Here is a 17,083-nt window from a genome sequence, read left to right on the forward strand (position 1 = left end):
TTCCTCTGTCATTCAATGAGGGATGTGTTTTTTCTTCTCGAAACGAGACCCTTCCAACGGCTTAATGCTACGCCATAATGAAAGAGTTTTCCTTTTGAACTTCTGGCTTTACGAGTTAATGTATGCAATACATCCACGGTATCAATTTTTTAAGAATCAAACGAAAATCTTTCGCACCGAATGTCCGCTTCGGCTGAGAATTCGATTTCCAAGTAATCGCCCAATCAGGGCGGACAGTTAAATGGAAATGACAATGCTGAAAGTATCTGGATCATTGAACCAAACGCGACGATTGTTCGACGGTAAGGTTTTACAAACCGGGACCGAGGAGGAGCACTAAACGGCGAGGCCGCAGTTATCCACCGCAGATATTCAAATCAACAGTGCGACGGGGGGGAGAAGAGAGGAGTGAAAAAGAAACCGGAGATCGAATGGCAGCGAACTTGTTGCGCAATAACGTAATCACACGGATCATTGCACCGAACTAGATACCGGAAGCGGCCGTGACGTTGACGCAATAAGTCGGCGCTGCAGAGCGAATCCTCGGATTTGCAATCGGGAAACGCATATCCACTTGTATCGTCGTTGCACGCTCACAGAGTCTCGGCACATACGATACAGCAATAATATAACGAATGGCACGATGAATCATAAAATAAGTCCTGGACAGTTTCGACAAAATTGTGTTTCAAATGACAGAATACAAACGACGACGTATGCAACGAGGCTGTGGCAGCAGCAGTGTTCTTGTACAGAGGGAAGCTCGACGTTAAAATGCTAATTTTATGGCTCGGTTTATGCGAGCGAAATTGACTGACTTTCAACCCCCGAGGAAGTTTGCGGAGGACGAGGTGGAAAGAGACTTTGGTATCTCAGCTTCTTTTATCTTCTGATGAATCATGACTGCATTACGATAGCAAACTGGCGAGGATAAGGCAGCGAAAAGCGCAGCTGGCTAACTTTGCCTCGGACGTAAAGTCAACCTGATGTCTCGTTTGCCACGACTTACAACCTCCCGCAAACTTCTCCAGTGTAAGTCACGTGGAATATGGCTATTAACGTTGCAATTCGTAACTGTGAATCCAGTTTCCAGTTCTTTGCATAAAGACGAAACGAAATCGTTATCAGATCAGCAATAAATGCATTACTACATTAATTTTGAAATATTTGAATAAATAAATATATTAAAAAACGCAGAGATCATCTCCCGTATGAAATTGAGAACAATTTCTTCGAACTACTCGAGTGAACATTATACTTATCAGCCACACTAACAATTGCAGAATCAACGACCGCAATAGGTGGTAGCCCGCAAATTGTAGATAGAAATCGCGTTTCCACGGTGTAGCCGGGATCACATAAAACCGCGATAATCCCTGGATTTATGCATGTGCGTAAGAGGAGGAGAGGAGGGGGGCGGACACAGTGCAGAGGCTCTAACCGCCCCGAAGGCCGCGAAACTTTGCTTTTATCTTCCGCCGGGAACTTTCTAACGTCGCGACTGGGGTGGAACGATAAATTTCGTCGAAAGAAGCCAGACACGAACCTAAGAACGCGAGAGATCATCTTATTTCCGCGAAACAACCTGCTGGGATCGAAGATTCTGCCTGTATTAAGAAGATTCCTCTTCCTCTTTTCGTACCCGTCACTTCCGCGTTCCATGACCGTCCCGACTATTTTCTTCACAGTTCCAGAAGGTTAAAGAAATTTTTACCCGAGACAATTTCTGACTCAAATAATTCGATCACGTCGTCCGATTAATTTTCTAATAGGAGCGAAAAGATGTGCATCGGCGAATGAACACGTCGTCTGAAGACCGAAGAGAATCGACGCCTCGCGTCGAACCGATTTGAAATTTACTTGGCACTTCAAGTTTTAATTAAACTGTTCATTATAACGGCGTATTAATTACACGGTTCGATAACGGAGAGCGACACGACGACGACGACGACGACGGTTCGCGGGGAGAAAGGGACGCGGATGTATATAAAGGGCGAAGTTTCGCGAAAACCCGAGGCAAGGAACAAAAGGCGAGCAAGAGCATTCTGTGCCTTCGTAAACGCTTCTTTCTCGGGCGAAACTGAAGCAATATGACAGCAGAAAGAGACGGAGACGGATCCCGCATTACGGAGTTTCCTCATCGCAAGTTTGTTACGGGTGAGTTGATCGTCGGTTAAAATTAATTAGCTTCTGGAGACATCGGATCTTTATGAATGTTTCTTTCCGCCCGCCGGATCCTGACAATAAACCCTGCTCGACGACGAAAAGAGGACCTCTGTTCAACGGTGCCTCGCTCGTTTTTGGAATTCAAACGTGGAATTCAAACGGCGCACAATTGTTCGCGCATATTTCTAAATTAATATATGTATACATCCCGCAGAGGCATTCATTCCATTGCAAATTAATTCAATTAAATCCGATGTGCGGCATCAAAGAACTAGAAACTGCATGTATTTATTCATCATTTATACGAGTACTTCATTAAAATGCCTACTACGTTCTTAAGCGAATCGAACGGAACGGTGACAACGCTCGAGCCTGGATCCTCCAGGGAGTCTGCTTAATTTAACGGAGCAACGAATTCAACGGAAACAGCCAGTCCGCGAAATTAAACTAATCGCCTGCGGATTCTCGCAACCCGATGCCATTTTTCGCTTTCGCGACGCGAGTTGGCCAACGCGAGTTGCGATACCTTCGCGGTGACACGATTTTACTTTCTCTGTCCCTCGGAATTAAATAATGGAGCATAATCAGTGGCACCGGCAAATAATTGTTACAAACAATTCTCCCGTGGACTCGACTGATCAATTCGGAAAATCATAAACTGAATTTTGCACGCAAATAGCTAATTACAGAAAATGATTACTTTATAACCGGCAGACGCTGGTAGTTCCGCGGCGAGTGTATTTATCGCACTGATTAATCTTGAATCGGGCTCGATTGAAAGTCGTAGATTTAATCAGGTGAAAAAAGAACGGATGCGCGAACGCTTCCAATTATCTGGCTGGCTGCGGTATTGTACTGCGATATTAATTTCCGGCTGATATACGTATAAACGCGGTTTTCTCTCAAAATACATTTCGAATTACACGCTACTTTACGTCCGATGTCTTTGTAATCGTTGTTACAGCGTTTGAACAATGCGATTGTTCCCGGAAATCTGAATTAAACGGATTAACCGCACGTTTTGAATTTGTTTGATGCTATTTATCGCTGCTCTCGCAAAAGCATAATTGTCTGCAATATCGAGGATGTTATTTAACGGTAATGAATCATTGCAATACGAACGAAGACATTCGGTGCATTTTCCACTAATTTAATCCCGTTCTTCTTTTTAAATTGATGAACCCTTGAATTTCAATAATTCACAATTCACTTTTCAATTAGGTTTCATACATAAAAAGACTCGCAGGTGTATGGATGACTCAAGAGATTCAGAACCCATTTCACACGCACACGTCAGAAATAACTCCGCCCAGCATCGATGCATGCAAAGCAGTAAAAACAGAGAGAGACAACGTGTCGCGAAATTTCTACGTACGAAAACGAGTTCGGAATCCGATGAGCCATCTGTACATAAAAGATCGCGGGAAGCATGGAAACGGCTGACCGACGTGAAACGAGGTTCGCGACGAGATCGGAAAAGGCGATACGGAATCGACAAACGTTTATTAATGTCTCGGGTAGAGCAGACCGTCCCGAACACGCGGGGAGCAAATCGATGTTAGAGGAGGATATCGCGAGCCTACTACTCGCGGATTCTGGCCGATCGCCAGACAACGATCACGCTCGAGTGGGTCTGCAGCTGCAGCTGCGGAGCAGGCACCCTTTAATGGACTCTTCCCTCTAATCCCGCGAAAGGAAGAAGACCGGTCAGAAGAAACGGAGCGGAGTCGGCCGATTGAGTGTCCACGTAGAGATACGTGACTAGTTTTCGAGAGGAGATCGATTCCACCGCCGTGGATCACGGTAATTGCGAGAGACCTTCGCCGTTCCTTTCGTATTCCCTTTACGCGCCTGTCTCGCGGGTCGCGCGGTCTGCTCGCTTTCTCACCGGGAACATCGTTCGGATTGACACGTTCCTTGTCAACGTACTTGAGAATCTGTCTCGTCCCTTTATTTCGCATTGAACTGAATTTTGTACGATTTACTGCGTTGTTAACGGAGTATCGGTAAAAGGATAAAAACGCGATTGCACTCGTTATTTCTAAGTAACATGAGACGTATCAGGTCGGAAGGATCGAAAATGTTAAAGGATGCAGTGTTAGACAAATTGGACATTCGATTCTTCTGTCTCGAATTTTCTTTATCATTTCGTAGATACACCCGAGAAACGACGGCCGGTTTCAGTAAGAACAGCGATTTTTCACCGTGATCAATTCAGCCCGGACAAACAAATAAGGAATCTCGCGGAGCGAAACGAGTTCGGGAGAGGAGAAAAACCGTGAGGTATCGGGGACCAAAGGGAAAACTATCTTCCCCGGCTCCTCCTCCTCCTCCTCCTCTCCTTCTTTTCTGCTGTTCGCGGAAAAGTAAACGTCAGTACAAAAGCGCGTTGAGAAACGGGAGGGCGAGGAAGAAACGGACGAACAGGGGATCGTTCGATCCCTGAGAGGCGAGGGAAAAAGAACACGAGGAACGAGAATAAGAAGGGAAACGTTATCTTCTCCGCGGGAACGAGTAAACGTTGACCTTTCGATGGCACACTTTCTCATCGGCGACGGAGGTCTCTCGCGCGGACCTACGCTGTATCCTCTTCGACGCGTGGCACACATAGTTCAAGACTCGACCTATCGCGCCTCGCGATATTTTACGAGGAAACATCCGCGAAGAAAGTCTGCCTGGAATGCCGAGAGCTACCGCGCGATGTCCCTCGCTCTTGCGCAATCTCTTTCGTTCGTGTCAACAGTATTGTAAACCATACAAGCCGAGTCAATAAGTACCGATGACGACTCGTTCAACGATTGCATCGTGCGACGTAAAATATATTTTTAAAATATTACCAATGAGAAAAATCGTAATATTTGACAACGATTAGATATAGGAGATATGAAATGATTGTAGCCAGTGATTAATTAGATAAGCTTGAACGCTGTTCATCAGTACGAACAAAACCGATAACTCTCTGATTCTGGCGAGGTAATTAAAAACCGCGGCGGTTGAGTGGGACGGAAAATTAATTGGAAAGATGAAAACGATATCGCGCGGTGACACTCAATTTAATTACGAAGCTCGCTTTCTTAGCGTCGTTCGGTGCGACGATGCATCGCGTCAGTTTACCCGCTGAATAAACGAGCGGAACAATGATCGCCGCGATTTGTTCCACCGTCTCGTTGAAACAGAAACGACTTCTGTAGAGACAAATGGTCCGTTAATGGATCGACAGGAATGCCTTGAGGAAAATTTCAACAACTTTAGAAGAACTTTCGTTGGACTCTCGATAAATTCCAGATAAAATTCAGAGTCGAATATCGACGCGAGGCTTGAAAAAAGTTTTCGATAAAAGTGAGGAAGAGTGTTTGACTCGTTTGAAACGCAAATCGTAATAACTAATGATCCTCATGATTTTGTTAGAGCGAACTGTTATCCTTGAACTGCTGAGGTATCCCACATGCCACGCGAACTCAGTCAGTAGGTATTATACAAAATTATCATAATGGATCACGTCCACATAGACTGAAAAGACATACTTGATAGCCTAGAGAAGTAAATCCTCGGCTAGCAACTGGTTAGAACAATAGCCACCGCTTTCGGCATTTGTTACAATGGTAATTCTTCTACCTCGGTAACCTTTAAGCATTCATACCACCGTAGCAGCGTACAATTACCGTAGAGCAAAAACATTACTCACGAAAATGTGCGCAAAATCTATAATTTTTAATTATAAAACTCGTATTTTATCTTTGAAGAATTTCATAATGAACATGTACATGTACAAAAATAATGAAAATTTTTTTAGGGACTTTAGTTTGTTATGAGAGAGAAAGAAATTTTCGTAGAATTTTTCCCTGGTACTCGCGTGGCCTGATTTCGAGGTTTCCTCGTCGCAGCTTGTTGCCGCGTCCAAGGAAATTGCTTTTTCGTTAAAAGTGGCCGTTGGAAGAGACCGGAAACTAATTCGAGTCCCGATAAATGTTGCTCGCTACCATCCCCCCTTACCCGAGATTCATCAATTTCTATTTACTCGAGAGTTTCGGTTCTTCTCTCTGCCCTCTACCCACCGATCCGATCGGCGATCTTTAAACGAGAGAGACTTTCTAATTTAGAATTTTATTCCAACGTGATTCTACTCGAACGGGTTCCCGTTGTACCTCTATCGGGATTTAATATCTCTATGAAAGATCTAAGTGTTTTTACGTGATTGAGAAAATTGTTGATCGAAATATCGAGTTTCCATCGATGGGAGGAGAGAACATTTTTTAATACAGCATTATACCGACGCGAAATAATCGATTGATTCGAAAGGAAGAGGAAAGAAAAGTTTATTTCATTTTTCTCAACGACGTCCTTCATTTTCGCAATGCGACAGGCGCAACAGTGAAAGGGTTAAAAGGAACTCGGATGTAGACAGTGTATCAAGAAATCTGGCTGACTCTGAGTTCTCTTCGAAGTTCAATTTGGCACGTGGGCGAACTAAACTCATCAGTCCTTACCGAACTATCGAGCAAGTTTCAAGTTCTTGGAATTTCAGTCTCAGGTGAATATGAGACACGTTCTTCTTACACGTAAAGACTTTTAGCAGCGATGGGATCGAACATATATCCAAACAGATATAAAACGCAGAACATACTTATACGTTCATATATGACTCATGGACAAACAGCTGGCAAACGAAACTAAATAAGATCCAGTGTGTAAGAGAAGATGAAAATTCCATTATTTAGGAAAAATCTGACTAGCATCAGGACGCATTCGAAAATAACCCATGAATATCTAATAGCTGAACATTTCTCCTCCGGAATGTCAATCTTATAAGATTTCCCTAATTTATTCGATAGTCCCAAGTTTTCATTAGGAAGATCAAGATGTGAGATCAAACATGTTCATAGCATAAAAAATGCTGTATTCTTCAATCTATGAAATTCTTACAAACGAAAACTGTTCATAATAAATAAATAAATATACAATATTGTTTTCCTTATCATCAATTGATAATAGAAACGTCTTAAATTACGTTGATGGAGCTTTTACTCAGAAAATAAAATCTAAAGTGCTTGCACGCTCTTTTATAGATCAGGAAGCGAGTTTTAGATAAATTCGTACGTTGTCATAGACAGGGATTATTTAAATTGAGCAACCCGGTTGAAGCGATTACCACTGCGGTCCCGCTAATTGGACGATTCGCAGCGAAACGGTTCCGCAGCACGGAAAGATTGCGACTCGAAATTCCCCCGGCCTCGGCGAGATTTCGCCGCTAATAAACACCGCGAATCCTATCTACGTAATCCCGATAATTGGCAGAAATTTGACGTAGCCCCTCCTCTTCTCCAAGCCTCGTGACATTTTCGACGGGCTCGCGAGCGCTTTCAGAGTTGCGACATTCACGACGAGGTAGAAATTGTTTGGTTAACGTGAATAAATACATTCCCCGGAGGCATAAACGATTACCTAATTGCGCGGATCTCGCGAGTATTGATTAAAGCCGAGGAATATAAAATAATGAATATCTTGGCGAAAATCAATATTTTTTCCAAATCGATTATTTTAGGGGGATTCGGGACAATCCTGAATCGGCAAAGTGTCCCTGTACGGCGGGAGATAAATCGTAGGAAGGAAAGAATCGGTGCAGTGTGTAAACCGCGAATCACCCAAGGGAAGGGAAGTCTGAAGCGAGAGTCGAAGCCTCGTGTCTGGAGGGAACGTCGCACCGCGTCGCAACAAACAAGTGGAACGCGAGAGTCGGAGTTAGGCATTCTCCCCGTGGCCGGATATAAATCCGGGTACTCGATGTCACGAACGAGTCTCCACCGGGGGGGGGGGAAAAAACAGAAGCCGTGGCTGACCGGCTGGGTGAAAGTTGGGCAAAAGGGCCGGGGCTAGGATTTTTGGACACCCGCCAGGAAACTGGAACGGCCTGCAGGAGAAAGAGAACGCCGCAGTGGACATTCGGTCCGTTTCAAAGGACTCTGTGCAATGCGAAAAACTGCGGCGGCTACGTTGATCGTCCTTCCACCCAGGAATAGGAAACTAACACACGCTTTGAACGGGCTACGTTCAAAGAGAAATTTCAGTCCGGATCGACCGTCCTCCTTTTAGAAAACTAGTGAACACGCCGCCGGCTCTAAATTTTGAGTCTCGTTCGTTCGTAAGATTTTCTACGATTAAAAGCCGGATTTTGTATATAATTAGATTTGATGAATAAAGCGGATCGATGGACGTGGACTCGAATTCATTTTCCGTGTTCTCTTCTAATGAATACTTATGAAACGTTCTGTTACGTATACTTATCACCAAAGGCTTTTCATGGAAATATTTGGTCGTTAATTACGTTTGTTTTCCGGCGGTGAACGTTTGTGCTTCACGCACCACTTCGCCCTCCATGGCAAACGTATGCCCGAAACACTTGAACTCTCAAATTTCACCCGCAACTTACAACGACCAGGTAATATTGTACCGAGAAGAGTACTTGTTACGAACCACTTGGTTTTATTGAGTCTGCCGAGAATTTTGGAGGGTACTTTCGACTAAAATAACCTGTTTGCGTTTCGAGCGATACCATTGTATCATCGCGAAATGGAGTTCCCAGGTAAATACTAATAGCGACTGCAACGAATTATTTAGTTTTCAGCAAGTAGATTATGTTCTTCGCCTCTTCCATCAAGATTAAGTTAGACTAATACGATATTAATAGCTAAAGCTGGGTAAACTATCTTTGACTGCGCCATGAATTTTAATGATGTTAATTTAATGAACTCGAGCAAATATAATGTCAAACCCAAATTATGTAATATTACTTCAAATTCAAGATTAACGCGATTCGAATTTATTCCCAGAACTCTATAAACAGCATTTCAGTAATTGACTCGATTTTTTCTGCTCCCAGTTTTGTCGATAAAAATGCAAAAGGTAAATTGAAGGTAGACGACAAGTGAATCGTTTAACGTCGGGGTCGTTCGCTAATCGATTTCGTTAACACTCCATCGGTCTCAATCAGGACAAACCTCGACGCTCATTAAAATAAGTCGATCGAGCCACGGGCTCAAGTTCCGTTGGTAATTCGAAAGGGGAGAGAAGTAAGATCATAATCCCAGTTTCTACACGAACGGATCGATCTTCGACGATCCCGAACGACGCGCGTCCTGAAGTCGCAATTACCCTCGCTCAGAAGAAACTATTGACCCATTTATACCACACGTGCATTAAACCTTATATCAAAAATTAATAGAACGTTTCGTATAATGACTGATACAGTACTATCTCGATTACTTTTAATCGGAGTTCGATTCATATTCCGTTATTAGAAAATAGAGTAGCTTTTACCTGAATTACGTGGCGTTGAACATTTCATTGCACACGACGCGGCGTTCACTCAGCAAAATGCAAATAATAATCGATATGACGCCACTATTCTATGAATATTAACTCGGTAATTATAATGGGCATTAGCATAAATTTGTTTGGAATGGAGCTTGCAATGCGGATCCACTGATCCGTGCCACCATAGAGAACATTGTCCCGATCCTATAGCAATCATTTTATCTATCATTATCCCGGCTAACTACGAGATTTCGTGTTAATTAATCGAGATCATCGCGCGGTCATGAATACGAGAAAAAAAGCACAATAATATGGACACGCGTTCTAATTATAAATATGGCATTTAAAAAAGTAAATCTATCATCACTGACAATTTCATACCTTGGCCTACTACGATCTTTCCATGCTGTTTTTATACAGAAACTAGAGCAAACCACTTTTTCATTTCTCAACCAATAAAGGATCAAATGGAAATGATTAAGAATTGAGTAAACGTAATACGCTGAATAAATCGAAATGATTTCAGTTACGTGACCTTTACAGAATCAATTTTTCGTTTCAATAAAACAGGATCGAAGGGGAATTATAATTAAAAATCGAGCAACGATAATTCACTGAATAAATCGAAATGATTTCGGTAGCGCGATTTTTGCGGACTTTTCCGAGCGTGGAAATGCACGTTTAGATGGTCGCGGACCGTTTACATGTGTGCACGTGCATTTTGGTTGTGGCTTCGCATGCGGATCGATGCGATAAACGGAAAACCGAGTGATAAGACGAGCCGCACTGCGTCAACATCAATTATCTACTTCTGCTTGGATAAGAGATATCGTCCGGTGAAGTTGTACCGAACAATCGTCGAACACAGCGAGAACTCTGCGGTTAGTTCGGCTCAGCTGCACAAACAAATTTTCACGTTTTCTGTGCAACTTGTACCCACCCTCTGAACTCTACGTACATTGCTATTAGAACGCCTCTGATCGACAATCGAAAAAGACTGACGAAAAGAAAGAATCGACGAAGGATTTTATCACAGAAAATTCAATCATTCTTTGCTTCATTCATAAAAATTAATAGAGTAGGGCAGGCTGGAATTGATTTTCCGAAGAATCTTCGAGTGACGGATTATCGATACATAGTTAAATAATTATGAAACGGGAATATAGATATTCGAATCGACAAGGTGCCTCGAGGATATTTCAAATGTAATGTTTCCTCTCGCATATTGGAACGGTATATCCGTGGCCGCTGCTTTAATTGGAAACCTTCCAATTTGCGCACGGCAATGTGGAGGACAACTCGCGGAAAGCAATCTGTCTATAAAACGAATAAGAAATGGTTCGATTTTAGGGGAGATCGAAGATCCTAGTCAACGACTCGCTCCGCTCGATTTATTCTGACAAATAATTTCGAGAATAGAATCGACACCGTTTCTCCCTCCTCCGTAGTTGATTCAATTCGATTTCGACAAAAATATTTGAATTCAGAACGTTCGAATCCGATTTGAACTAAACAAAAACTAGTTTTATCTCTGTTTATTGTATAAAAGGATTTCCACGACGATTGCAGCGATCATTTTTATTCAGTTCTAATCTCGGTGTGTAGCAACTACCTCACCGCAGAATAGCAAAAAGCAAGCATTACAGCAGCATTCTGAAGCAATCGACGAGGGAACAGAAAAGCGATGAACATTTCATGCATTTATGACAAAATTCAATGTGGATAAAACGCTATAATATTAAAAGTGCGTATCATAATGTTCAAACGAAATTGCATCATTTTTTATCTGCTACCATAAACATTACTTTGCGTAAAAATCTGTATGCTCGTTACAAGTGCGAAACAGATTCGACTCGAGGCAATATCCACGCACGAGATTGCAACCGCTCTAATCACAAGTAGGAAATGCCTACGAGTTATCGCGTGTACCTCGAATTCTTATCTCTACGGTATATAAGCCTCCAAGGCGGCGATAATCTATCGCTAATCCTCGTAACGTAGCCACCCGAAATCCCACTCGCCGCAAACATACCTAGAAGAGATCACTGGAATCCAAATTCACCGTTTGCACCTTAAAACGGCGACGTCGGCGGCCTTATCAACGGCAATCTTGTCTCCGAGCGAAGCGGATACGTCTACGAGTTCTCTCCCGGGATTAGATTACGACGTAAGCGGCTTATTTATCGCGGCGGCAGCGTACGTACGCCTCCGTTCACATATTTTCAAATCTTATTGTCTACTAAAAAGTCTGGCAACTGATTATCACAAATCATTGAACGGCAATAATCGATCAGAACGTTTTTGTACCTTAAAAAAAGGATTTATGAACGGGTGTCTCGCGAATCGGCGGATTCTCATCGGTGAAAACGCGAGGACACGAATGCAGCGTCGAAGGTGACTCGTGGGATTTCGGTTTTTCGGTGACGAATTCCTGGTGTGAAATCGAATGCCGTGTCGCGTCGCATTCCACGAACCAGTGTTTTGGAATGCAGTCGCTGTGAACAATGTTCTTTGGAAAGACGATCTTTGGATTTTAGATTACGCAACCAGTGGAACGAGAGATCGGATCGAACGAGTCCCACCTGTGAGGTCAATAAATAGGGGATCGGTGAGGGGAATTAATTATGCAGAACGGGGAATCGGAGATGAGCATATTTGCGTCTAGGATTAAGAATCAAAATTACTGAAGCTCATTTGGGATATTATATCATCCTGTGTTAATTAAAACAGGTGAAACTACTGACATAGACGATATGATAATAATTTAAGGTGCTAAAGAAATCACCGTTCGAGACCTGAATCTAAAAGTTTGATAACGTCGTGAACGTTCAAAGCGATTAAAGAAAAATGAGGGCATGAAAGAATGCATAAATAATACGTGTACAATCAGACACTACGTGACGTTAGAAAACCTAACATTCTTTTATAATTAACAGAAGAAGAACACCGTTGAAAAGTAGTTAATGTTATAACGGAAATGATTTTTTTATACTCATTAGCGTTACAATACTTTTATAGTAATATGATATACTAACATTCAAGATAATAAAATTGAATTATTATTTAAATCTCAGTACGTCTGAACAAGTCGAAAGCCAAAAGAATATTCTTTTAGAAATATATATCTTGAACGACTCAACAATTTTATTATTGTCAGCACGTATGTGTTAGAACAAAGAAACCTGTGTACTCCACTGTCAGAATATTAAAAACAGAACTCGTGCGAAAAGATAATACCTTCCCAGTTCTACAAAAAGAGACACGAGATTGATTTCACATTGTAAGAGAAATAACAGCGACTTCTTCGCTATCGTATCTCTTTTAGTCCAAGAATTCTCTACACGGTGAAGTAAACGTTTATCGAGCACTATAATTAGCCAGGATAATTGAATTCGCGATAAAGCAGCGAGAATCTCGTCAAACAGTTTTCTATTGAGCAATGAAAGCATCGAGCGCGAAGAGGTGTACAAGTAGGATTAATTAATTCGCGATATCTCCATCTGGCAAAGAGAAACGTATGCAAACTAAGCTGTCGCAACGTGTGCATCTCGTATAGATCAGAGGAAGAAAGTGGGTATGACGGGGACCCGTGTGGACGCGGACGTCTCGCAGATTAAACGCGCCGCGTCGTTGCGGTCCGTCCATCGAATAATCGAGCCCGATAGACCGTTTACAGACGACTTAATGGAACGTCAATTGAAAACGGAGAAACCGGGAAACGAGATCTCAACGATCGGATAAAAACGTCCCGTGAAACGGTTGCCTAAACGCTTTTCCGTTCTCGCTTTCAGCCGAGTTTCTTTCCTGCCTCGCCCCGCGCACGCTTTTGCATTATAAACACCGCGCGCACGCGAGTCAGCTCGCAGGGAACCGACGAATTAAAATTCTGACACCGTCCGCACGCTCGTCAGCTGATTCTTTAATATTACGCGGTTATGATACGAATGAACGGAACGAGAAGAATTTTTACGCCACCAATTGTGCACAGAATTTGCTAAGCTTTTCGTATTAGAAAATATGAGAACTGTATTACGATTCACGTGTAGCTGTACGACTCTTTGAATCAAGAAACCAACTTCTTACAGGGCCTCAAGTTTATTGCATAAATGTAAATTTTTTTTGCGCTCTCTATGGTACCACGCTGTGTCCTAATTACGATGAATTTTCATGCATCGTTCGAAACCTGTTCGACGAACTTGACGACTTTAACCAGTCTAGCAAACTCGGTAGGCTGCTTGCCTCATCCTTTTATAGCCAACCTTTTAACATGGAGATCGAGCGATTCGATTAGGAGAGACCAGATTTCTTTTGCAAATCAATTCCGAAATGTTTATAAAACGTGTTTAACTAGATACGGCGTTTGTCGTTGACGCGACGGAGAACGTGATTAATTAACAGATGAAACGGATTTAATTAGGTAAAGGATAATAGTAGGAGCATTGTGGGACTTGTAATTATACAGTAAGAAAGCGCGATGTGAATGGATTGTTATGTGAGAATTCTACGCTTTATTAATCAATTTCAAGGAGAGAAGCCGATTGAGAAAGTCAAAAATGAAAATGTAAACCATCAGACCACTTAAATGTCCCACTTGTACGAATTGCTTTCACTAATACTTCGTTATTCTTATTTCATAGGAAACTGATTAAACTAGTTTAAAACGTATGACCGTTTCTTTTAATTGAACTCGTTGTTTTATACGAAATTCTACAGTATTCAAACGGACGCGCAAAAAGGTGAACAGGAAAATTGTTTCGTTGAAATGAGCGACTGTTTAAGGTCGCAGTTTCACGCGAAAATAAATTACGACTGCTTAAAACTGGCGCAAGAAAGCTTTATTGCTCGCTCCTATTTTTGTCAAGTTAAAATGTTTGACCACGGCGAAACGACAAAACAGAAAGACCTAATAGCGAATCGCCATGAATTTTCCGTGACAGTTCAACTGGTCCCGTCAAACTCACATGGATACGCATATTTATCGACGAGAACGTTCAAACATTGAAATTGTTTTTCTACAAACGATCCTTTCGATTAAAATTAATCTTGTAACAAAATTCAATGATCACTTACATGTTACTAACGGATGAATGCCGCCCGGCGATGATTCAAACTTCCATAAGCGGTACATAACCTAACCCACGCTGTTCAGTAGAAACGCAGTTTCCCCGAGGAAATAACTTGTTGGCCTGAAGTTTTGGTCGAGGTCACTCACAAAACACGCGTTCTCACCAAAGATCGGCGCACGAAACTACTTTTTATTCGATCTGCGAAACAAAGGAACCGCGAGAACAGGTATGAAACCACGAGGGAACCGGCGCGGCCGCATACTCTGCGACGAGCAGGCGTTAACTGAATGCGTAGAGCGGAGAACGTTCACCATGCCCAGGCGAACTACACCTGCGAGACTGGCTCTCGCGAGGAACCGAAGTAGGAGTCAGAGAAGGAGAATCGAAAGAGAGAGAGAGAGAGAGACTGAGACGCGTTGCCCCGTTGCCCTTTACGTGGCGTACTTATATGTATGTTTAACGTGATAAACAGTTGCACGCGAACAGCTGCTTGGACAACGTAAACAAATTTCAGGTTTCAAGGAAAAAAAAGTAGATTAGAGGATGTAGAACAAACCGTAAATCAAATAATAATTTTAATCAATTGTAACAGCCTGATAAAACTATTGAATTAATAATAAAACAGGTTTCACGTATTTTTGTATTCATTAATTATTTATGATTCTAAAACATGTTCAAAATACGAAAATAACATGGGTCGTACATAAATGAGTACATCTTTAATTCAATTGAACACGATTTCAGTTTGGTTTCTAATTCGGATTTGACTAATTAAGAATTAAAACTATATAATTAGATTAATTTTCGAATTAACGATTGAATTTTAATTCTCAATTAGGAATACTATANTACAATAAATACCTGATTGATACAGTAATTGATATAAAAACAGGGTCAGAGACAAGCAATTAAATTTTGAATTAAATTGTTCCGAAAACGCATAAAATTTGCAGTCTAATAATAATACTGCTAAAAATTGAACATGTAAATGAGAATTAAACAAATATAATGAAGTGAAATTGATATGCACTCATTTACGTGGCGATGAGCTAACAATGAACAAATTACAATATTTTCGAGGTCAGGCTGCTGATAAACTGAGAAGAATTCTAAATACAAAGAAGAAATGTTCTGCTCGAAAATGTAAGTTATAGTAGAACGCCGGAAGATAAAGTCGTCTGAATATGTAACACGTTTTATGAATTATTAATGTTCGGGAAACATTCGGCTCGGCTATTGGAAGATACGCAGTTCATTCAAACGCCGCGAAGAGATAACGACGACTATTCTTGTCCCCATTTTGTATCAGGTACCAACAATCTAATTAAACAGTTAATTAATGCCTCCACTGTTTACTTTCATTCGATCCATTATTCATTCCCAGCTAACTAACTGCCACTTCCCTGTTTATTCAAATGTTTTTACTCCTCGAATACTTAAAATATTCTATCCTAGAACGCACTGGACATTTGAATAAACTCGAAAATAAACAGGATCAAATCGGACGAAAGTAAAACGAATAATTCCCTCTGGTTTTATAACTCTCTCTGTCCCTCTCCCGCGATAGGCGCCAAGACAAACTCGTTCAGGCTCGGTTCAGCTATGAAAATAATATGAAAAGTATCGTCCGAAGCGCGGCTACGATGTATGCAAAACCTGTTCTACCGGGAGAAATGCGGCACGTTCTCGAATGGCCTTCGCATGAAAGTCGAAGACCTTCCCGCGTTCCGACGGTCGTTCGATCTTCACGGAAAACAGAAAGGCACCAGGAATAATACAAATACTACAGACAGAGATCAGTCTTTCCTGTTTCAATGACTTTTTAACGCTGCAACCGTCGAACCGGTCAACATGATTGAATAGAGAAATGCATTTATAAAACACAAATGCTATAACCCCAGTGTTAATATGTTGTTAGAGTCTTATTTTTAAAATTAAACCATTGCTACGTAAGTTCCACCTGTTGAGGGAGGAGAGTCTGCAGGTATAAATGTAGAGACAGATCGTCGATCTCCATTATTTCAATGGTCTTTTAACACTGGAACCATCGAACCAGTCAAAATCACTGAGTGAAGGAATGTATTTATTAAAAAGAAAATGCTGTAGTCCAAGTGTTAATATATTATTGTCTGCATAAAATTGAGGAATCTATTCTTAGAATTAAACCGTGAACCATTGGTACATAAGTTCCACCTGTTGAGGGTGGAGAGCCTGTAGGTAATTTATCTTAGGAAGAACCAGTCTCGAGGAAACCAACTTGCTACGACAAACTTTGATGAAGAATAAGAAGGGGAGGAGAAGGAATAAGAAATAATAACTATTCGTTTCCTGACGTGTACAATGTTGGATGAATAAAAACAATTGTTCTGGTTTTTACAAACGACCCGTCTCCGGGAATGGAACCTCACTTTTTCCCCTCCGTTTCTGATTAATTGACTACGGTCTGGCAGCTGAATGGAATTAAGTTTAATAGTTTCGCGAGTCTTGCTTACGTAATTCATTTCCCGTTGATGGGTAATTAAAAGTATATATATATATAT

General features: G+C 41.6%; 1 protein-coding gene across 6 annotated transcripts in view; it reads right to left on the reverse strand.

Moving 5' to 3' along the window:
* Pgant9 (polypeptide N-acetylgalactosaminyltransferase 9) overlaps positions 1 to 17,083 on the reverse strand; it is a 207,685-nt gene that overhangs the window by 117,038 nt on the left and 73,564 nt on the right. The window contains exon 1 of one of the 6 annotated variants that reach the window (XM_026813841.1): positions 14,548 to 14,820. The exons of the other annotated variants lie outside the window; for them this stretch is intronic. The gene's annotated coding sequence lies outside the window, so the exon portion shown is untranslated. Of the gene's footprint in view, positions 1 to 14,547; positions 14,821 to 17,083 lie in introns of those variants that run through there. 6 annotated transcript variants of the gene reach the window in all.

Source organism: Ceratina calcarata, unplaced genomic scaffold (assembly GCF_001652005.2).
Source record: "Ceratina calcarata isolate Rehan_Ccalc_2016 unplaced genomic scaffold, ASM165200v1 scaffold351.2, whole genome shotgun sequence".
Classification (NCBI taxonomy): domain Eukaryota; kingdom Metazoa; phylum Arthropoda; class Insecta; order Hymenoptera; family Apidae; genus Ceratina; species Ceratina calcarata.